We start from the raw sequence: 22,960 nt of genomic DNA on the forward strand, positions 1-22,960 counted from the left end.
TGCTGCGTGATTCATAGCGATCACCTTTAAATGATTCAGAAAAACAGTCCTTTTACCTCCGCCACACTGTTTCGAATACTGGTCAGGAAAGTGACTTTTATAACAGATTTTAAATCACAACCTGATTAAATTGACTACATTCAGCTGATTTGAAAAAATTAGAATTGTATAAATTACCATTACCTACCCCATAACTTTCATTTGCAGAACGAAAGAATTAATAGCTTTACTATTTAAAAATATTCTCCTTGTCTATTCTTCCGACCTAAGTGAATAACCTCACATTTCCTACATTATATTCCATCTGCCACCTTATTGCCCGCCCACTCACTTAATCTGTCTATATCACATTGTAGGCTCTTTGTGTCCTCCTCACAGCTTCCCTTCCCATCTAGCTTTGGATCATCAGAAAACTTGGATACATTACACCCTGTTCCTTCATCTAAGTCAGTAATATAGACTGTAAATAGCCGAAGCATGCACACTTGATCCTTGCGGCACACCACGAGTTACAGCCTGCCAATCTGAAAATCTCCCGATAATTCCTGCTCTCTATTTTCTGTCCGTTAACCAATCCTCTATTCTTGCTAATACATGACCTCCAGTCCCATGAGCCCTTATCTTATGTAAAAAGCTTTAACGTGTTTCCTTATCGAATGTCTTTTGGAAATCCAAGTATGCTGCCTCCACTGGCTCCCCTTATAGTTCCAATGAATGTCTGAAGCAGAACATCCCGTTGTGCGAATGGAGCCTGTTTGTCGGACAATGCTACATGTAAGGAAGGAGTGTGGTAAGGAGCTAAGGGAAGTGATACTCTGGTAACAAGGTCGGGTAATAAAAATAGAAAGTGCTGGAAACACTCAACAGGTCAGAAAGCAGCTGTGGAGAGAGAAGCAGATTTAACGTTTCCGGTCGAAAACCTTCCATCAGAAGGTGGGCAGTTGTGTTAGGTTACACTATTAAACGTGCAAATTGTCACGTAGTAGAGGTAAGGAAAAGATATCAAATGTTTGGAACAGATACTTTAGAATTCGATAAAGGTTTGATTAACTTGTATATCGAACTCGGAACTATAACATGTTGGAGTTCCTCGGCTAAAATTCGCAAATATTTGTATAAGAGCTGTTGTTAATTACATGTCTAATTATTGCGGGATTAAAATCTGACATTTAATGCTGCGAACACTTTTGCTGCACTGCGCGTTCTCCAGCTGTGCTCGGAGCGCCGTCCCCTTCAATCCATCACTCACAGGGACTGTTCCATTCAGCATTTCTTTTCTCTGGGCCTTGGTGAAATTTCATAGATTGAAAGCGACGCGTCTCAACCCCAAGCTCGTCACCGACATGCTAACCGCTACACAGCAACCACACTCTGCTCCCGTGAGATGGAAGCCCGGGAGATGTTTCAAGCTCGAGTGCAGTTGCAAGCAGAACTCATTCAAAGAAAGTCCACATCATTGAGGCGCCTGAGTCTTTGCACCGAACTCCTTCCCAAAGAGTTGAGATTCATGTGGGGGTGATTTGGGCACATGTTTCCCCACATTACAACACTTCAAAGGGACTTCAATGGGCTTAAAGCGTTTTGGGACGTCCTGAGTTCGTGAAAAGCTGTGTATCAAAGCCAGTGTTTTTTTTTTCAAAAGTTCGAACAGCAAGTTCATAATTCGCGGGCAAAATAAGGGCTCGTCCGGGATCCCTCGCAAGTTTCAACCAATAACCCCGAAGCAAGAATCATACTAACCTAGCGAACTGATAAATTTTACTGGAGATAAGAGGTAAGCATTGTAAAACCATTTTGTTTGAGTGGTTGTTCTTGATGAGCAGAGCACTTAAGACCGAGACAGTGACTTTGTCTTTTCGAACTGTCTACTGAAGCGCCGCCCGGGCCCAGTGCTACAGTTAATGAGCTGTGTTGAATATTGGATGGGATAAAAATTGATAAAGAGGAGGTACTAGAAAGCTGGCTGTACCAGGACCAGTTGAAATGCATCCTAGGATGCTGAGGGGAGTAAAGGTGGGAATTACGGAGGTGCTGACCATAATCTTCCAATACTCATTGGATATGGGGTGGTGCCAGACGTCTGGAGAATCGCAAATGTTACACCCTTGTTGATAAAAGTGTATAAAGTTCAACTCAGCAACTACACGCCAGTCAGCTTAACGTCGATAGTGAGGAAGCTTTTAGAAAGGGTAAGCCTGCACAAAATGACCAGTCACTTGGACAAGTGTGGATTAATTAAGGAAAGTCTGCTCGGATTTGTTAAACGCAAATCGTCTTTTCCCAACTTGATTACAATTTTTGAGATGAGGTGAAAGAGAGGGTTGATGAGTGAAATGCAGTTGATGTGGTAGACATGGACTTCCAAAAGGCATTTGATAAAGTGCCACGTAACAGGCTTGCCAGCAAATCTGAAGCCCATGGAATAAAAGGGACAGTGGCAGCATGGGTGTCAAATTGGCGAAGTGACAGGAAACAGAGAGTAGTGCTAAACTGTTGTTTCTCTGAATGGAGGAAGGTACACAGTGGTGTTCCCCAGGGGTCGGTACTAGGACCACGGCCCTTCTTGACATATATTAATCCTTTGGAGTTAGGTGTCCAGGGCACAATTTCATAATTTGCAGATGATACAAAACTTGGAAGTATAGTGAGCAGTGAGGAGTATAGTGATAGACTTCAAGAGGACATGGATCGGCTGGTGGAATGGGCGGACATGTGGCAGATGAAGTTAAAAACAGAAAAGTGCGAATTGATACATTTTGGTCGGAAGAATGAGGAGAGGCAATATAAAATAAAGGATACATTTCCAAATTGGTTGCAGGAACAGAGATACCTGGGGGTGTATGTACACAAATCGTTCAATGTGGCAGGACAGGTTGAGAAACCAATTTAAAAAGCTTACAGTAACCGGGGCTTTATAAATAAAGGCGCAGAGTACAAAAGCAAGGAAGTTATGATGAACCTTTATAAAACATTGGCTCGGCCACAACTGCAGAAATTATGTGTTCCAGAAAATTTTATCCCGTGCAATAACTGGTCCCATTAAATTAAACAAAAGTTGCCCCAGATTCCTGGTGACATAAGCAACGAGCATTTTAAACCAGACTCCTGAAATACAATCGGCCTGGAAAATGCGATCGGAAACTCGCCGCTGGCTAACGCCTCTGAATCAAAAAACCAATACGACTTACCTGGTGTCTCCAGAGCTTCGGTCTCTTGCTGCCCTGGGCCTGCTGGCATACGCCTGCATAAAGGCCCATGGATCCCAGGGGCACACACGGTTCGCAAGCCTGGGTGTCCTTGTGCACCAGTCGCTGAAGGTAAGCATGCAGATGCAGCAGGCGGTTAAGAAGGCAAATGGTATGTTGGCTTTCGTAGCGAGAGGATTCGAGTACAGGAGCAAGGATGCCTTGCTGCAGTTGTACAGGGCCTTGGTGAGACCACATCTTGAGTATTGTGTGCAGTTTTGGTCGCCTTATCTGAGGAAGGATGTTCTTGCCATGGAAGGAGTTCAGCGAATATTGACCAGGCTGATACCTGGGATGGCAGGAATGACATATGAGGAGAGATTGGGAGGATTGGGCTCGTACTCGCTGGAGTTTAGAAGAATGAGAGGGGATCTCATTGAACTTATAAAATTCTGACAGTACTGGAAAGACTAGATGCAGGAAGGATGTTCCTGATGGTCGGGGACTCCAGAACCAGGGGTCACAGTCTAAGGATAAGGGGTAGGCCATTTAAGACAGACATGAGGAGAAATTTCTTCACCCAGAGAGTGGTGAACCTGTGGAATTCTCTACCACAGAAGGCAGTAGAAGCCAATTCATTAAATATATTCAAGAAGGAGTTGGATATATTTCTCAAGGCTAAAGGGATCCAGGTGTATGGGGAGAAAGCAAGTTCAACCAGAGGAATATCCGCAGTCAGGAGCCGAAAAGGAACAAGAGCTGAAAAAACACCAGAAAAAAGATAAGAAATATCAGCAATTGCGATCAACTCTTTAATGTGTGTTCTCGTAGTTTAGTGGTTTAATTGTTGTAATCAACATTCATTAACCGAAAGCGTTGTTTTGCAGAATGGAAGAAATGCTCACAGTAAGGGACAGTCGAAAGTTGAGTAATTTAACTTTAATAATTTGTGAAAGTTTATTCATTGACGAAGATTTATACCCTATCAGAATTTACGCACTGTGTATTTTAGGATTCTGCTTTAAATTGTTCGTTGCTTCTGACACAAGAAAGCTGTTAAATGTATTTCACAGAAAAATAATGTTTCTGTCCGGGCTCGAACCGGGGACATTTCGCGTGTGAATCGAACTTGATAACCGCTACACTATGTAAACCTCTACTTAATTAAGCATCGAGAAAGCACTGTTCAGACAGAAGGGACACTACAGAATCGCTCTTTCTGCAATGATTTCCTTTCACTGGCATTTCTCTGACCGAACTGCACAAGTCAATAATGTTCCTTTCAAACTCATTAAACTGCCGAATTTCCTTCCCTCTGATTTAACGCATAGGTTTAAATTGTTCTGCAAACCATGAACCAGGTTCACCTGAATTCCAAGGTGTGTAAGGAAATCAAGCATCAAAAGCCCTTTCATTAACCACAGGGATTCAGGCAATTTTCTGATCGCAAAGCGCTTTCTCACCTTGTCAATATCTCTCGTCTATTTGCCGGTGTTTCCCGATTCTGCCTGTCTCTCTGGCTCTGTTTATTCTGTGTGGCCACCTGCAGGTTGATTTTGAGCGAATACCTGTGCTTGTGTCTTGTCACATTAAATAAATGAGGAATTGTGGCGCTTCTCTCCCTGACACTGGGGAAAGAGTGAGACAGTCGTTGGAGCAAGTGTCTGGTTATTGTGAAACGGCAAAGAAAAGAATAATTCTGGAATTACCCAAAGGAACAGTGACCCCGACGTGATTTGAACACGCAGCCTTCTGATGCGGAGTCAGACACGCTACCGTTGCGCCACGAGCTCCGACAATATAAAATGCGCTGTTTTCATATACACACATTCCACAAACACTGTTTCATTCCTCCTGCCTTCTCCTGATTCCTCAGTGTCATTCACAGAAGCGCCTGATGCCCTCATTTGTTTAACGTACCAAGCAGACACAAACACAGGTATTCCTTCAAAATCAACCCGCAGGTGGCCACAGACACAATAAACAGAGCCAGAGAGAAAGACAGAATCGGGAATCTCCGGGAAATAGACAAGAGATATTGACAAGGACTAAAGCGCTTTGCGATCAGAAAATTGCCTGTGGTTAATGAAAGGGATTTTGCTGCTTGAGTTCCTTATACGCCTTGGGCTTCTGGAGAACTTGTTTCGTAGTTTGCAGAAACGCTGCTCAGACATGCTGTTGTGACCGGGCCGGGCCTGACTGCAATCAGCGACAATGGAATATAGTTTCGACCGGCCCTGCTAGCTCAGTCGGTAGAGCATGAGGTTCTTAATTTCAGAGTCGTGGGTTCGAGCCCCACGTTAGGCGGTATTTATTTTGTTAAACTTTTATGTTGCTTTCAAAGCGTCATTAATTGAGCCATAACCTTGTTTTGCACAATGAAAGAAATGCGAACTGAGAAAATACTGCAGATGCTGGAAATCTGAATTGAAACAGAAAATGCTGGAGATACTCAGCAGGTCAGGCAGCTTCTGCGAAGAGAGAAACAGAGTTAACGTTTCAGGTCGATAACCTTTCGTCAGAGATAATGGAACAGATTTTTAAGCAAATGCAGGGGATTCTATGAGACCATGCCTGATCTCCTGCCTCAAATCCATTCACCGGCCCTATCGCCATATCCCTTGATGCCCTTACCAGACAGAAATCTACCGACTTCTGTTTTGAACATACCCAATGACTGAGCCTCCACAGCCATCTGGGGTAGAAAATTCCAAAGATTCACCACCCTCTGTGTGAAGAAATGTCTTCTCCTCTCAGTCCTGAATGGCCTAACCTTTATCCTGAGGTTGTGGCCCCTGGTTCTAGACTCCCCAGCCAAGGGAAACATTCTCCCAGCATCCAACCGATCAAACCCTGTAATAATTGTGCATGCTTAATGAGATCCCCTCCCATTCTTCCGAATTCAACAGATTGCAGGCATAGTTTACTCAATCTCTTCTCATACGAGGTCAGTGACAGTCTTGCAGATGGTGACTTGATATTCGGTAGTGGGGTCATGGTCCAGGCGGAGGTAGGAGGAGGTGTTGGAGAGTTGGCGTACAGCTTCCGCTAGGTAGAGGTCGGTTCGCCAAACAGCAACAGCACCACCCTTGTCAGCAAGTTTTGTGCTTTGCATGTTAACTGTTAACTGTTACCCATATCTCATTTTACACAATATATGGGCTACTCCAGCTCCTAATTCTTTTGTTTTATTTGTTATTTCCACACACAGGAGAGCAATCTCGCCCCTGGACAAGCAGAAGGAGCAAGTTCCAACAAAATGATTCCGCAAACGTGATAACTGCTACACTGTGGAACCGTCTCCACTTTCAGTACCAGGTCAGATGGAAATGTTAGAATTTTTTGAGGATGTAACTGGTAGAATAGATAAGGGAGAACCAGTGGATGTGGTGTATTTGGACTTTCATAAGGTCCCACATAAGAGATTGGCGTGCAAAGTTAAAGCACATGGGATTGGGGGTAAGGTACAGACTTAGATAGAGAACTGGTTGGCAGACAGGAAGCAAAGAGTATGTCTAAACGGGTCTGTTTCCAAGTGGCAGGCAATTACTAGTGGGGTAGGGCAGGGATAAGTGCTAGGACTCCAGCTACTCACAATATATATTAATGATCTAGAAGGTTGAACTAGATGTAATAACTCCAAGTGTGCAGACGACACAAAGCTGGGTGGGCATGTGTGCTCTGAGGAGGATGCAGAGAAACTCCAGTATGATATGGACAGGTTAGGTGATTAACAGAAGCATGGCAGATGCAGTTTAATGTGGATAAATGTGAGGTTATCAACTTTGGTGGCAAAAACAGGAAGACAGCTTATTATCAGAATGTCAATAGATTGGGAAAAGGGGAACTGCAATGAGACCTGGGTGTCCGTGTGCACCAATCGCTGAAGGTAAGCATGCAGGTGCAGCAGGTGGTTAAGAAGTCAAATGTTGGCCTTTATAGTGAGAGGTTTCGAGTACAGGAGCAAGGATGTCTTGCTGCATTTGTACAAGGCCTTGGTGAGACCATACCTAGAGTATTGTGTGCAGCTTTGGTCACCTTATCTGAGGAAGGATGTTCTTGCCATGGAGGGAGTGCAGCGAAGATTCACCAGACTGATACATGGGATGGCAGGAATGACGTATGAAGACAGATTGAGATGATTAGGCTTATATTCGCTAGAGTTAAAAGAACGAGAGGGGATCTCATTGAAACTTACAAAATTCTAACAGGACTAGACACACTAGATGCAGGAAGAATGATCCCGATGGTGCGGGAATCCAGAACCAGCGGTCACAGTCTAAGGATAAGGGGTAAGCCACTAAGGGCTGAGATGAGGAGGAATTTCTTCACCCAGAGAGTGGTGAACCTGTTGAATTCTGTACCACAGAAGGCAGTTGAGGCCAATTCATTAAATATATTCAAGAAGGAGTTAGATATATTTCTTAAGGCTAAAGAGATAAAGGGATATGGGGAGAAAGCAGGGACAGGGTACTGAATGTGGATGATCAGCCATGATCTCATTAAATGGCGGAGCAGGCTCGAGGGGCCGAATGGCCTACTCCTGCTCCTATCTTCTATGTTTCTATGTGAATGGAGCAGGTGAACTGCTGAATCCCACTTTTAAGGGATGTCCCAATGTCATTACAGTGGTGTGAAAATAAATGAGTTCCGCTTGGTAATTAAAAGTAAAGACTGTCAGAAGTGGGATTCGAACCCACGCCTCCAGAGGAGACTGCGACCTGAACGCAGCGCCTCAGACCGCTCGGCCATCCTGACTTGTTCCGTTAACTTCTGCATCTCATCACTTCCGCATGAAGAACGTTTCCGTCCGGGTGCTTGTTCAATGCTGATGAAGGCTCAGTGACCGGGATATCATCTCCCCCGGGGATTTCCTGAACTTGTGCTCGGTGTATGGGGAGGTTTGTCCTGGGTCCCTGGTATCTTGCAGCTCCAGGGATGGGCAGTAACAATCTGAGCTCTGGAGCTGGGGAAAAGCGAATAATTAATGGATTAACCCAGGGGTTTAAATTGTTCTGCAAACCATGAACCAGGTTCATCTGAATTCCAAGGTGTGTAAGGAAATCAAGCATCAAAAGCCCTTTTATTAACCACAGGGATTCAGGCAATTTTTTGATCGCAAAGCGCTTTCTCACCTTGTCAATATCTCTCGTGTATTTGCCGGTGTTTCCCGATTCTGCCTGTCTCTCTGGCTCTGTTTATTCTGTGTGGCCACCTGCAGGTTGATTTTGAGCGAATACCTGTGCTTGTGTCTTGTCACATTAAATAAATGAGGAATTGTGGCGCTTCTCTCCCTGACACTGGGGAAAGAGTGAGACAGTCGTTGGAGCAAGTATCTGGTTATTGTGAAACGGCAAAGAAAAGAATAATTCTGGAATTACCCAAAGGGACAGTGACCCCGACGTGATTTGAAAACGCAGCCTTCTGATGCGGAGTCAGACACGCTACCGTTGCGCCACGAGCTCCGACAATATAAAACGCGCTGTATTCATATACACACATTCCACAAACACTGTTTCATTCCTCCTGCCTTCTCCTGATTCCTCAGTGTCATTCGCAGAAGCGCCTGATGCCCTCATTTGTTTAACGTAACAAGCAGACACAAACACAGGTATTCCTTCAAAATCAAGCCGCAGGTGGCCACAGACGCAATAAACAGAGCCAGAGAGAAAGACAGAATCGGGAATCTCCGGGAAATAGACAAGAGATATTGACAAGGACTAAAGCACTTTGCGATCAGAAAATTGCCTGAACCCCTGTGGTTAATGAAAGGGATTTTGCTGCTTGAGTTCCTTATACGCCTTTGGCTTCTGGAGAACTTGTTTCGTAGTGTCCAGAAACGCGGCTCAGACATGCTGTTGTGACCGGGCCGGGCCTGACTGCAATCAGCGACAATGAAATAGAGTTTCGACCGGCCCGGCTAGCTCAGTCGGTAGAGCATGAGACTCTTAATTTCAGAGTCGTGGGTTCCAACCCCACGTTAGCCGGTATTTATTTTGTTAAACTTTTATGTTGCTTTCAAAGCGTCATTAATTGAGCGATAACCTTGTTTAGCACAATGAAAGAAATGCGAACTGAGAAAATACTGCAGTTGCTGGAAATCTGAATTGAAACAGAAAATGCTGGAGATACTCAGCAGGTCAGGCAGCTTCTGCGAAGAGAGAAACAGAGTTAGCGTTTCAGGTCGATAACCTTTCGTCAGAGATAATGGAACAGATTTTGAAGCAAATGCAGGGGATTCTATGCGACCATGCCTGATCTCCTGCCTCAAATCCATTCACCGGCCCTATCGCCATATCCCTTGATGCCCTTACCAGACAGAAATCTACCGACTTCTGTTTTGAAAATACCCAATGACTGAGCCTTCACAGCCATCTGGGGTAGAAAATTCCAAAGATTCACCACCCTCTGTGTGAAGAAATTTCTTCTCCTCTCAGTCCTGAATGGCCTAACCTTTATCCTGAGGTTGTGGCCCCTGGTTCTAGACTCCCCAGCCAAGGGAAACATTCTCCCAGCATCCAACCGATCAAACCCTGTAATAATTTCGCATGCTTAATGAAATCCCCTCCCATTCTTCCGAATTCAAGAGATTGCAGGCCTAGTTTACTCAATCTCTTCTCATACGAGTTCAGTGACAGTCTTGCAAATGGTGACTTGATATTCGGTAGTGGGGTCATGGTCCAGGCGGAGGTAGGAGGAGGTGTTGGAGAGTTGGCGTACAGCTTCCGCTAGGTAGAGGTCGGTTCGCCAAACAGCAACAGCACCACCCTTGTCAGCAAGTTTTGTGCTTTGCATGTTAACTGTTAACTGTTACCCATATCTCATTTTACACAATATATGGGCTACTCCAGCTCCTAATTCTTTTGTTTTATTTGTTATTTCCACACACAGGAGAGCAATCTCGCCCCTGGACAAGCAGAAGGAGCAAGTTCCAACAAAATGATTCCGCAAACGTGATAACTGCTACACTGTGGAACCGTCTCCACTTTCAGTACCAGGTCAGATGGAAATGTTAGAATTTTTTGAGGATGTAACTGGTAGAATAGATAAGGGAGAACCAGTGGATGTGGTGTATTTGGACTTTCAGAAGGTCCCACATAAGAGATTGGCGTGCAAAGTTAAAGCACATGGGATTGGGGGTAAGGTACAGACTTAGATAGAGAACTGGTTGGCAGACAGGAAGCAAAGAGTATGTCTAAACGGGTCTGTTTCCAAGTGGCAGGCAATTACTAGTGGGGTAGGGCAGGGATAAGTGCTAGGACTCCAGCTACTCACAATATATATTAATGATCTAGAAGGTTGAACTAGATGTAATAACTCCAAGTGTGCAGACGACACAAAGCTGGGTGGGCATGTGTGCTGTGAGGAGGATGCAGAGAAACTCCAGTATGATATGGAGAGGTTAGGTGATTAACAGAAGCATGGCAGATGCAGTTTAATATGGATAAATGTGAGGTTATCAACTTTGGTGGCAAAAACAGGAAGACAGCTAATTATCAGAATGTCAATAGATTGGGAAAAGGGGAACTGCAATGAGACCTGGGTGTCCGTGTGCACCAATCGCTGAAGGTAAGCATGCAAGTGCAGCAGGTGGTTAAGAAGTCAAATGTTGGCCTTTATAGTGAGAGGTTTCGAGTACAGGAGCAAGGATGTCTTGCTGCATTTGTACAAGGCCTTGGTGAGACCATACCTAGAGTATTGTGTGCAGCTTTGGTCACCTTATCTGAGGAAGGATGTTCTTGCCATGGAGGGAGTGCAGCGAAGATTCACCAGACTGATACATGGGATGGCAGGAATGACGTATGAAGACAGATTGAGATGATTAGGCTTATATTCGCTAGAGTTAAAAGAACGAGAGGGGATCTCATTGAAACTTACAAAATTCTAACAGGACTAGACACACTAGATGCAGGAAGAATGATCCCGATGGTGCGGGAATCCAGAACCAGCGGTCACAGTCTAAGGATAAGGGGTAAGCCACTAAGGGCTGAGATGAGGAGGAATTTCTTCACCCAGAGAGTGGTGAACCTGTTGAATTCTGTACCACAGAAGGCAGTTGAGGCCAATTCATTAAATATATTCAAGAAGGAGTTAGATATATTTCTTAAGGCTAAAGAGATAAAGGGATATGGGGAGAAAGCAGGGACAGGGTACTGAATGTGGATGATCAGCCATGATCTCATTAAATGGCGGAGCAGGCTCGAGGGGCCGAATGGCCGACTCCTGCTCCTATCTTCTAAGTTTCTATGTGAATGGAGCAGGTGAACTGCTGAATCCCACTTTTAAGGGATGTCCCAATGTCATTACAGTGGTGTGAAAATAAATGAGTTCCGCTTGGTAATTAAAAGTAAAGACTGTCAGAAGTGGGATTCGAACCCACGCCTCCAGAGGAGACTGCGACCTGAACGCAGCGCCTTAGACCGCTCGGCCATCCTGACTTATTCCGTTAATTTCTGCATCTCATCACTTCCGCATGAAGAACGTTTCCGTCCGGGTGCTTGTTCAATGCTGATGAAGGCTCAGTGACCGGGATATCATCTCCCCCGGGGTTTTCCTGAACTTGTGCTCGGTGTATGGGGAGGTTTGTCCTGGGTCCCTGGTATCTTGCAGCTCCAGGGATGGGCAGTAACAATCTGAGCTCTGGAGCTGGGGAAAAGCGAATAATTAATGGATTTAACCCAGGGGTTTAAATTGTTCTGCAAACCATGAACCAGGTTCATCTGAATTCCAAGGTGTGTAAGGAAATCAAGCATCAAAAGCCCTTTCATTAACCACAGGGATTCAGGCAATTTTTTGATCGCAAAGCGCTTTCTCACCTTGTCAATATCTCTCGTGTATTTGCCGGTGTTTCCCGATTCTGCCTGTCTCTCTGGCTCTGTTTATTCTGTGTGACCACCTGCAGTTTGATTTTGAGCGAATACCTGTGCTTGTGTCTTGTCACATTAAATAAATGAGGAATTGTGGCGCCTCTCTCCCTGACACTGGGGAAAGAGTGAGACAGTCTTTGGAGCAAGAGTCTGGTTATTGTGAAACGGCAAAGAAAACAATAAATCTTAAATTACCCGGAAAAACATTGACCCCGACGTGAATTTGAACACGCAGCCTTCTGATCTGGAGTCAGACGCGCTACCGTTGCGCCACGAGGTCCGAAAATATAAACCGCGCTGTTTTCATATACACACGTTCCACAAACACTGTTTCATTCCTCCTGCCTTCTCCTGATTCCTCAGTGTCATTCACAGAAGCGCCTGATGCCCTCATTTGTTTAACGTACCAAGCAGACACAAACACAGGTATTCCTTCAAAATCAACCCGCAGGTGGCCACAGACACAATAAACAGAGCCAGAGAGAAAGACAGAATCGGGAATCTCCGGGAAATAGACAAGAGATATTGACAAGGACTAAAGCGCTTTGCGATCAGAAAATTGCCTGTGGTTAATGAAAGGGATTTTGCTGCTTGAGTTCCTTATACGCCTTGGGCTTCTGGAGAACTTGTTTCGTAGTTTGCAGAAACGCGGCTCAGACATGCTGTTGTGACCGGGCCGGGCCTGACTGCAATCAGCGACAATGAAATATAGTTTCGACCGGCCCGGATAGCTCAGTCGGTAGAGCATGAGGCTCTTAATTTCAGAGTCGTGGGTTCGAGACCCACGTTAGGCGGTATTTATGTTGTTAAACTTTTATGTTGCTTTCAAAGCGTCATTAATTGAGCGATAACCTTGTTTTGCACAATGAAAGAAATGCGAACTGAGAAAATACTGCAGATGCTGGAAATCTGAATTGAAACAGAAAATGCTGGAGATACTCAGCCGGTCAGGCAGCTTCTGCGAAGAGAGAAACAGAGTTAACGTTTCAGGTCGATAACCTTTCGTCAGAGACAATGGAACAGATTTTTAAGCAAATGTAGGGGATTCTATGAGACCATGCCTGATCTCCTGCCTCAAATCCATTCACCGGCCCTATCGCCATATCCCTTGATGCCCTTACCAGACAGAAATCTACCGACTTCTGTTTTGAACATACCCAATGACTGAGCCTCCACAGCCATGTGGGGTAGAAAATTCCAAAGATTGACCACCCTCTGTGTGAAGAAATTTCTTCTCCTCTCAGTCCTGAATGGCCTAACCTTTATCCTGAGGTTGTGGCCCCTGGTTCTAGACTCCCCAGCCAAGGGAAACATTCTCCCAGCATCCAACCGATCAAACCCTGTAATAATTGTGCATGCTTAATGAGATCCCCTCCCATTCTTCCGAATTCAAGAGATTGCAGGCCTAGTTTACTCAATCTCTTCTCATACGAGGTCAGTGACAGTCTTGCAGATGGTGACTTGATATTCGGTCGTGGGGTCATGGTCCAGGCGGAGGTAGGAGGAGGTGTTGGAGAGTTGGCGTACAGCTTCCGCTAGGTAGAGGTCGGTTCGCCAAACAGCAACAGCACCACCCTTGTCAGCAAGTTTTGTGCTTTGCATGTTAACTGTTAACTGTTACCCATATCTCATTTTACACAATATATAGGCTACTCCAGCTCCTAATTCTTTTGTTTTATTTGTTATTTCCACACACAGGAGAGCAATCTCGCCCCTGGACAAGCAGAAGGAGCAAGTTCCAACAAAATGATTCCGCAAACGTGATAACTGCTACACTGTGGAACCGTCTCCACTTTCAGTACCAGCTCAGATGGAAATGTTAGAATTTTTTGAGGATGTAACTGGTAGAATCGATAAGGGAGAACCAGTGGATGTGGTGTATTTGGACTTTCAGAAGGTCCCACATAAGAGATTGGCGTGCAAAGTTAAAGCTCATGGGATTGGGTGTAAGGTACAGACTTAGATAGAGAACTGGTTGGCAGACAGGAAGCAAAGAGTATGTCTAAACGGGTCTGTTTCCAAGTGGCAGGCAATTACTAGTGGGGTAGGGCAGGGATAAGTGCTAGGACTCCAGCTACTCACAATATATATTAATGATCTAGAAGGTTGAACTAGATGTAATAACTCCAAGTGTGCAGACGACACAAAGCTGGGTGGGCATGTGTGCTGTGAGGAGGATGCAGAGAAACTCCAGTATGATATGGACAGGTTAGGTGATTAACAGAAGCATGGCAGATGCAGTATAATGTGGATAAATGTGAGGTTATCAACTTTGTTGGCAAAAACAGGAAGACAGCTTATTATCAGAATGTCAATAGATTGGGAAAAGGGGAACTGCAATGAGACCTGGGTGTCCGTGTGCACCAATCGCTGAAGGTAAGCATGCAGGTGCAGCAGGTGGTTAAGAAGGCAAATGTTGGCCTTTATAGTGAGAGGTTTCGAGTACAGGAGCAAGGATGTCTTGCTGCATTTGTACAAGGCCTTGGTGAGACCATACCTAGAGTATTGTGTGCAGCTTTGGTCACCTTATCTGAGGAAGGATGTTCTTGCCATGGAGGGAGTGCAGCGAAGATTCACCAGACTGATACATGGGATGGCAGGAATGACGTATGAAGACAGATTGAGATGATTAGGCTTATATTCGCTAGAGTTAAAAGAACGAGAGGGGATCTCATTGAAACTTACAAAATTCTAACAGGACCAGACACACTAGATGCAGGAAGAATGATCCCGATGGTGCGGGAATCCAGAACCAGCGGTCACAGTCTAAGGATAAGGGGGAAGCCACTAAGGGCTGAGATGAGGAGGAATTTCTTCACCCAGAGAGTGCTGAACCTGTTGAATTATGTACCACAGAAGGCAGTTGAGGCCAATTCATTAAATATATTCAAGAAGGAGTTAGATATATTTCTTAAGGCTAAAGAGATAAAGGGATATGGGGAGAAAGCAGGGACAGGGTACTGAATGTGGATGATCAGCCATGATCTCATTAAATGGCGGAGCAGGCTCGAGGGACCGAATGGCCTACTCCTGCTCCTATCTTCTATGTTTCTATGTGAATGGAGCAGGTCAACTGCTGAATCCCACTTTTAAGGGATGTCCCAATGTCATTACAGTGGTGTGAAAATAAATGAGTTCCGCTTGGTAATTAAAAGTAAAGACTGTCAGAAGTGGGATTCGAACCCACGCCTCCAGAGGAGACTGCGACCTGAACGCAGCGCCTTAGACCGCTCGGCCATCCTGACGTGTTCCGTTATCTTCTGCATCTCATCACTTCCGCATGAAGAACGTTTCCGTCCGGGTGCTTGTTCAATGCTGATGAAGGCTCAGTGACCGGGATATCATCTCCCCCGGGGTTTTCCTGAACTTGTGATCGGTGTATGGGGAGGTTTGTCCTGGGTCCCTGGTATCTTGCAGCTCCAGGGATGGGCAGTAACAATCTGAGCTCTGGAGCTGGGGAAAAGCGAATAATTAATGGATTTAACCCAGGGATTTAAATTGTTCTGCAAACCATGAACCAGGTTCATCTGAATTCCAAGGTGTGTAAGGAAATCAAGCATCAAAAGCCCTTTCATTAACCACAGGGATTCAGGCAATTTTTTGATCGCAAAGCGCTTTCTCACCTTGTCAATATCTCTCGTGTATTTGCCGGTCTTTCCCGATTCTGCCTGTCTCTCTGGCTCTGTTTATTCTGTGTGACCACCTGCAGGTTGATTTTGAGCTAATACCTGTGCTTGTGTCTTGTCACATTAAATAAATGAGGAATTGTGGCGCTTCTCTCCCTGACACTGGGGAAAGAGTGAGACAGTATTTGGAGCAAGAGTCTGGTTATTGTGAAACGGCAAAGAAAACAATAAATCTTAAATTACCAGGAAGAACATTGACCCCGACGTGATTTGAACACGCAGCCTTCTGATCTGGAGTCAGACGCGCTACCGTTGCGCCACGAGGTCCGAAAATGTAAAACGCGCTGTTTTCATATACATACGTTCCACAAACACTGTTTCATTTCTCCTGCCTTCTCCTGATTCCTCAGTGTCATTCACAGAAGCGCCTGATGCCCTCATTTGTTTAACGTACCAAGCAGACACAAACACAGGTATTCCTTCAAAATCAACCCGCAGGTGGCCACAGACACAATAAACAGAGCCAGAGAGAAAGACAGAATCGGGAATCTCCTGGAAATAGACAAGAGATATTGACAAGGACTAAAGCGCTTTGCGATCAGAAAATTGCCTGTGGTTAATGAAAGGGATTTTGCTGCTTGAGTTCCTTATACGCCTTGGGCTTCTGGAGAACTTGTTTCGTAGTTTGCAGAAACGCGGCTCAGACATGCTGTTGTGACCGGGCCGGGCCTGACTGCAATCAGCGACAATGAAATATAGTTTCGACCGGCCCGGCTAGCTCAGTCGGTAGAGAATGAGACTCTTAATTTCAGAGTCGTGGGTTCGAGCCCCACGTTAGGCGGTATTTATTTTGTTAAACTTTTATGTTGCTTTCAAAGCGTCATTAATTGAGCGATAACCTTGTTTTGCACAATGAAAGAAATGCGAACTGAGAAAATACTGCAGATGCTGGAAATCTGAATTGAAACAGAAAATGCTGGAGATACTCAGCAGGTCAGGCAGCTTCTGCGAAGAGAGAAACAGAGTTAACGTTTCAGGTCGATAACCTTTCGTCAGAGATAATGGAACAGATTTTTAAGCAAATGTAGGGGATTCTATGAGACCATGGCTGATCTCCTGCCTCAAATCCATTCACCGGCCCTATCGCCATATCCCTTGATGCCCTTACCAGACAGAAATCTACCGACTTCTGTTTTGAACATACCCAATGACTGAGCCTCCACAGCCACCTGGGGTAGAAAATTCCAAAGATTCACCACCCTCTGTGTGAAGAAATGTCTTCTCCTCTCAGTCCTGAATGGCCTAACCTTTATCCTGAGGCTGTGGCCCCTGGTTCTAGACTCCCCAGCCAAGGGAAACATTCTCCCAGCATCCAACCGATCAAACCCTGTAATAATTTTGCATGCTTAATGAGATCCCCTCCCATTCTTCCGAATTCAAGAGATTGCATGCCTAGTTTACTCAATCTCTTCTCATACGAGTTCAGTGACAGTCTTGCAAATGGTGACTTGATATTCGGTAGTGGGGTCATGGTCCAGGCGGAGGTAGGAGGAGGTGTTGGAGAGTTGGCGTACAGCTTCCGCTAGGTAGAGGTCGGTTCGCCAAACAGCAACAGCACCACCCTTGTCAGCAAGTTTTGTGCTTTGCATGTTAACTGTTAACTATTACCCATATCTCATTTTACACAATATATGGGCTACTCCAGCTCCTAATTCTTTTGTTTTATTTGTTATTTCCACACACAGGAGAGCAATCTCGCCCCTGGACAAGCAGAAGGAGCAAGTTCCAACAAAATGATTCCGCAAACGTGATAACTGCTACACTGTGGAACCGTCTCCACTTTCAGTACCAGGTCAGATGGAAATGTTAGAATTTTTTGAGGATGTAACTGGTAGAATAGATAAGGGAGAACCAGTGGATGTGGTGTATTTGGACTTTCAGAAGGCTTTCGATAAGGTCCCACATAAGAGATTGGCGTGCAAAGTTAAAGCACATGGGATTGGGGGTAACGTACAGACTTAGATAGAGAACTGGTTGGCAGACAGGAAGCAAAGTGTATGTCTAAACGGGTCTGTTTCCAAGTGGCAGGCAATTACTAGTGGGGTAGGGCAGGGATAAGTGCTAGGACTCCAGCTACTCACAATATATATTAATGATCTAGAAGGTTGAACTAGATGTAATAACTCCAAGTGTGCAGACGACACAAAGCTGGGTGGGCCTGTGTGCTGTGAGGAGGATGCAGAGAAACTCCAGTATGATATGGACAGGTTAGGTGATTAACAGAAGCATGGCAGATGCAGTATAATGTGGATAAATGTGAGGTTATCAACTTTGGTGGCAAAAACAGGAAGACAGCTTATTATCAGAATGTCAATAGATTGGGAAAAGGGGAACTGCAATGAGACCTGGGTGTCCGTGCGCACCAATCGCTGAAGGTAAGCATGCAGGTGCAGCAGGTGGTTAAGAAGGCAAATGTTGGCCTTTATAGTGAGAGGTTTCGAGTACAGGAGCAAGGATGTCTTGCTGCATTTGTACAAGGCCTTGGTGAGACCATACCTAGAGTATTGTGTGCAGCTTTGGTCACCTTATCTGAGGAAGGATGTTCTTGCCATGGAGGGAGTGCAGCGAAGATTCACCAGACTGATACATGGGATGGCAGGAATGACGTATGAAGACAGATTGAGATGAATAGGCTTATATTCGCTAGAGTTAAAAGAACGAGAGGGGATCTCATTGAAACTTACAAAATTCTAACAGGACTAGACACACTAGATGCAGGAAGAATGATCCCGATGGTGCGGGAATCCAGAACCAGCGGTCACAGTCTAAGGATAAGGGGTAAGCCAGTAAGGGCTGAGATGAGGAGGAATTTCTTCACCCAGAGAGTGGTGAACCTGTTGAATTCTGTACCACAGAAGGCAGTTGAGGCCAATTCATTAAATATATTCAAGAAGGAGTTAGATATATTTCTTAAGGCTAAAGAGATAAAGGGATATGGGGAGAAAGCAGGGACAGGGTACTGAATGTGGATGATCAGCCATGATCTCATTAAATGGCGGAGCTGTCTCGAGGGGCCGAATGGCCAACTGCTGCTCCTATCTTCTCAGTTTCTTTGTGAATGGAGCAGGTGAACTGCTGAATCCCACTTTTAAGGAATGTCCCAATGTCATGACAGTGGTGTGAAAATAAATGAGTTCCGCTTGGTAATTAAAAGTAAAGACAGTCAGAAGTGGGATTCGAACCCACGCCTCCAGAGGAGACTGCGACCTGAACGCAGCGGCTTAGACCGCTCGGCCATCCTGACTTGTTCCGTTAACTTCTGCATCTCATCACTTCCGCATGAAGAACGTTTCCGTCCGGGTGCTTGTTCAATGCTGATGAAGGCTCAGTGACCGGGATATCATCTCCCCCGGGGTTTTCCTGAACTTGTGCTCGGTGTATGGGGAGGTTTGTCCTGGGTCCCTGGTATCTTGCAGCTCCAGGGATGGGCAGTAACAATCTGAGCTCTGGAGCTGGGGAAAAGCGAATAATTAATGGATTTAACCCAGGGGTTTAAATTGTTCTGCAAACCATGAACCAGGTTCATCTGAATTCCAAGGTGTGTAAGGAAATCAAGCATCAAAAGCCCTTTCATTAACCACAGGGATTCAGGCAATTTTTTGATCGCAAAGCGCTTTCTCACCTTGTCAATATCTCTCGTGTATTTGCCGGTGTTTCCCGATTCTGCCTGTCTCTCTGGCTCTGTTTATTCTGTGTGACCACCTGCAGGTTGATTTTGAGCGAATACCTGTGCTTGTGTCTTGTCACATTAAATAAATGAGGAATTGTGGCGCCTCTCTCCCTGACACTGGGGAAAGAGTGAGACAGTCTTTGGAGCAAGAGTCTGGTTATTGTGAAACGGCAAAGAAAACAATAAATCTTAAATTACCCGGAAGAACATTGACCCCGACGTGAATTTGAACACGCAGCCTTCTGATCTGGAGTCAGACGCGCTACCGTTGCGCCACGAGGTCCGAAAATATAAACCGCGCTGTTTTCATATACACACGTTCCACAAACACTGTTTCATTCCTCCTGCCTTCTCCTGATTCCTCAGTGTCATTCACAGAAGCGCCTGATGCCCTCATTTGTTTAACGTACCAAGCAGACACAAACACAGGTATTCCTTCAAAATCAACCCGCAGGTGGCCACAGACACAATAAACAGAGCCAGAGAGAAAGACAGAATCGGGAATCTCCGGGAAATAGACAAGAGATATTGACAAGGACTAAAGCGCTTTGCGATCAGAAAATTGCCTGTGGTTAATGAAAGGGATTTTGCTGCTTGAGTTCCTTATACGCCTTGGGCTTCTGGAGAACTTGTTTCGTAGTTTGCAGAAACGCGGCTCAGACATGCTGTTGTGACCGGGCCGGGCCTGACTGCAATCAGCGACAATGAAATATAGTTTCGACCGGCCCGGATAGCTCAGTCGGTAGAGCATGAGGCTCTTAATTTCAGAGTCGTGGGTTCGAGACCCACGTTAGGCGGTATTTATGTTGTTAAACTTTTATGTTGCTTTCAAAGCGTCATTAATTGAGCGATAACCTTGTTTTGCACAATGAAAGAAATGCGAACTGAGAAAATACTGCAGATGCTGGAAATCTGAATTGAAACAGAAAATGCTGGAGATACTCAGCAGGTCAGGCAGCTTCTGCGAAGAGAGAAACAGAGTTAACGTTTCAGGTCGATAACCTTTCGTCAGAGACAATGGAACAGATTTTTAAGCAAATGTAGGGGATTCTATGAGACCATGCCTGATCTCCTGCCTCAAATCCATTCACCGGCCCTATCGCCATATCCCTTGATGCCCTTACCAGACAGAAATCTACCGACTTCTGTTTTGAACATACCCAATGACTGAGCCTCCACAGCCATGTGGGGTAGAAAATTCCAAAGATTGACCACCCTCTGTGTGAAGAAATTTCTTCTCCTCTCAGTCCTGAATGGCCTAACCTTTATCCTGAGGTTGTGGCCCCTGGTTCTAGACTCCCCAGCCAAGGGAAACATTCTCCCAGCATCCAACCGATCAAACCCTGTAATAATTGTGCATGCTTAATGAGATCCCCTCCCATTCTTCCGAATTCAAGAGATTGCAGGCCTAGTTTACTCAATCTCTTCTCATACGAGGTCAGTGACAGTCTTGCAGATGGTGACTTGATATTCGGTCGTGGGGTCATGGTCCAGGCGGAGGTAGGAGGAGGTGTTGGAGAGTTGGCGTACAGCTTCCGCTAGGTAGAGGTCGGTTCGCCAAACAGCAACAGCACCACCCTTGTCAGCAAGTTTTGTGCTTTGCATGTTAACTGTTAACTGTTACCCATATCTCATTTTACACAATATATAGGCTACTCCAGCTCCTAATTCTTTTGTTTTATTTGTTATTTCCACACACAGGAGAGCAATCTCGCCCCTGGACAAGCAGAAGGAGCAAGTTCCAACAAAATGATTCCGCAAACGTGATAACTGCTACACTGTGGAACCGTCTCCACTTTCAGTACCAGCTCAGATGGAAATGTTAGAATTTTTTGAGGATGTAACTGGTAGAATCGATAAGGGAGAACCAGTGGATGTGGTGTATTTGGACTTTCAGAAGGTCCCACATAAGAGATTGGCGTGCAAAGTTAAAGCTCATGGGATTGGGTGTAAGGTACAGACTTAGATAGAGAACTGGTTGGCAGACAGGAAGCAAAGAGTATGTCTAAACGGGTCTGTTTCCAAGTGGCAGGCAATTACTAGTGGGGTAGGGCAGGGATAAGTGCTAGGACTCCAGCTACTCACAATATATATTAATGATCTAGAAGGTTGAACTAGATGTAATAACTCCAAGTGTGCAGACGACACAAAGCTGGGTGGGCATGTGTGCTGTGAGGAGGATGCAGAGAAACTCCAGTATGATATGGACAGGTTAGGTGATTAACAGAAGCATGGCAGATGCAGTATAATGTGGATAAATGTGAGGTTATCAACTTTGGTGGCAAAAACAGGAAGACAGCTTATTATCAGAATGTCAATAGATTGGGAAAAGGGGAACTGCAATGAGACCTGGGTGTCCGTGTGCACCAATCGCTGAAGGTAAGCATGCAGGTGCAGCAGGTGGTTAAGAAGGCAAATGTTGGCCTTTATAGTGAGAGGTTTCGAGTACAGGAGCAAGGATGTCTTGCTGCATTTGTACAAGGCCTTGGTGAGACCATACCTACAGTATTGTGTGCAGCTTTGGTCACCTTATCTGAGGAAGGATGTTCTTGCCATGGAGGGAGTGCAGCGAAGATTCACCAGACTGATACATGGGATGGCAGGAATGACGTATGAAGACAGATTGAGATGATTAGGCTTATATTCGCTAGAGTTAAAAGAATGAGAGGGGATCTCATTGAAACTTACAAAATTCTAACAGGACTAGACACAGTAGGTGCAGGAAGAATGATCCCGATGGTGCGGGAATCCAGAACCAGCGGTCACAGTCTAAGGATAAGGGGTAAGCCACTAAGGGCTGAGATGAGGAGGAATTTCTTCACCCAGAGAGTGGTGAACCTGTTGAATTCTGTACCACAGAATGCAGTTGAGGCCAATTCATTAAATATATTCAAGAAGGAGTTAGATATATTTCTTAAGGCTAAAGAGATAAAGGGATATGGGGAGAAAGCAGGGACAGGGTACTGAATGTGGATGATCAGCCATGATCTCATTAAATGGCGGAGCAGGCTCGAGGGGCCGAATGGCCTACTCCTGCTCCTATCTTCTAAGCTTCTATGTGAATGGAGCAGGTGAACTGCTGAATCCCACTTTTAAGGGATGTCCCAATGTCATTACAGTGGTGTGAAAATAAATGAGTTCCGCTTGGTAATTAAAAGTAAAGACTGTCAGAAGTGGGATTCGAACCCACGCCTCCAGAGGAGACTGCGACCTGAACGCAGCGCCTTAGACCGCTCGGCCATCCTGACTTGCTCCGTTAACTTCTGCATCTCATCACTTCCGCATGAAGAACGTTTCCGTCCGGGTGCTTGTTCAATGCTGATGAAGGCTCAGTGACCGGGATATCATCTCCCCCGGGGTTTTCCTGAACTTGTGCTCGGTGTATGGGGAGGTTTGTCCTGGGTCCCTGGTATCTTGAAGCTCCAGGGATGGGCAGTAACAGTCTGAGCTCTGGAGCTGGGGAAAAGCGAATAATTAATGGATTTAACCCAGGGGTTTATATTGTTCTGCAAACCATGAACCAGATTCATCTGAATTCCAAGTTGTGTGAGG

General features: G+C 45.3%; 11 non-coding genes across 11 annotated transcripts; 2 read left to right on the forward strand and 9 right to left on the reverse strand.

The window, feature by feature from the left end:
* Positions 1 to 4,906: 4,906 nt before the first annotated feature.
* On the reverse strand, positions 4,907 to 4,978 carry trnar-ccg (transfer RNA arginine (anticodon CCG)). Its single transcript has one exon. It is a non-coding gene; the product is annotated as a tRNA-Arg (tRNA).
* A 441-nt stretch (positions 4,979 to 5,419) lies between these two features.
* On the forward strand, positions 5,420 to 5,492 carry trnak-cuu (transfer RNA lysine (anticodon CUU)). The gene has a single exon. It is a non-coding gene; the product is annotated as a tRNA-Lys (tRNA).
* A 2,368-nt stretch (positions 5,493 to 7,860) lies between these two features.
* trnal-cag (transfer RNA leucine (anticodon CAG)) lies at positions 7,861 to 7,943 on the reverse strand. Its single transcript has one exon. It is a non-coding gene; the product is annotated as a tRNA-Leu (tRNA).
* A 3,597-nt stretch (positions 7,944 to 11,540) lies between these two features.
* Positions 11,541 to 11,623, reverse strand: trnal-cag (transfer RNA leucine (anticodon CAG)). The gene has a single exon. It is a non-coding gene; the product is annotated as a tRNA-Leu (tRNA).
* A 636-nt stretch (positions 11,624 to 12,259) lies between these two features.
* trnaw-cca (transfer RNA tryptophan (anticodon CCA)) lies at positions 12,260 to 12,332 on the reverse strand. The gene has a single exon. It is a non-coding gene; the product is annotated as a tRNA-Trp (tRNA).
* Positions 12,333 to 15,214: 2,882 nt separating this feature from the next.
* trnal-cag (transfer RNA leucine (anticodon CAG)) lies at positions 15,215 to 15,297 on the reverse strand. The gene has a single exon. It is a non-coding gene; the product is annotated as a tRNA-Leu (tRNA).
* A 636-nt stretch (positions 15,298 to 15,933) lies between these two features.
* On the reverse strand, positions 15,934 to 16,005 carry trnaw-cca (transfer RNA tryptophan (anticodon CCA)). Its single transcript has one exon. It is a non-coding gene; the product is annotated as a tRNA-Trp (tRNA).
* Positions 16,006 to 16,446: 441 nt separating this feature from the next.
* On the forward strand, positions 16,447 to 16,519 carry trnak-cuu (transfer RNA lysine (anticodon CUU)). Its single transcript has one exon. It is a non-coding gene; the product is annotated as a tRNA-Lys (tRNA).
* A 2,380-nt stretch (positions 16,520 to 18,899) lies between these two features.
* trnal-cag (transfer RNA leucine (anticodon CAG)) lies at positions 18,900 to 18,982 on the reverse strand. The gene has a single exon. It is a non-coding gene; the product is annotated as a tRNA-Leu (tRNA).
* Positions 18,983 to 19,618: 636 nt separating this feature from the next.
* trnaw-cca (transfer RNA tryptophan (anticodon CCA)) lies at positions 19,619 to 19,691 on the reverse strand. The gene has a single exon. It is a non-coding gene; the product is annotated as a tRNA-Trp (tRNA).
* Positions 19,692 to 22,573: 2,882 nt separating this feature from the next.
* Positions 22,574 to 22,656, reverse strand: trnal-cag (transfer RNA leucine (anticodon CAG)). The gene has a single exon. It is a non-coding gene; the product is annotated as a tRNA-Leu (tRNA).
* Between the last annotated feature and the right edge of the window lie 304 nt (positions 22,657 to 22,960).

Source organism: Somniosus microcephalus, unplaced genomic scaffold, assembly GCF_052327205.1.
Source record: "Somniosus microcephalus isolate GS21.2 unplaced genomic scaffold, FLI_Smic_1.0 unresolved_chr4, whole genome shotgun sequence".
In the NCBI taxonomy this organism is placed as follows: Eukaryota; Metazoa; Chordata; class Chondrichthyes; order Squaliformes; family Somniosidae; genus Somniosus; species Somniosus microcephalus.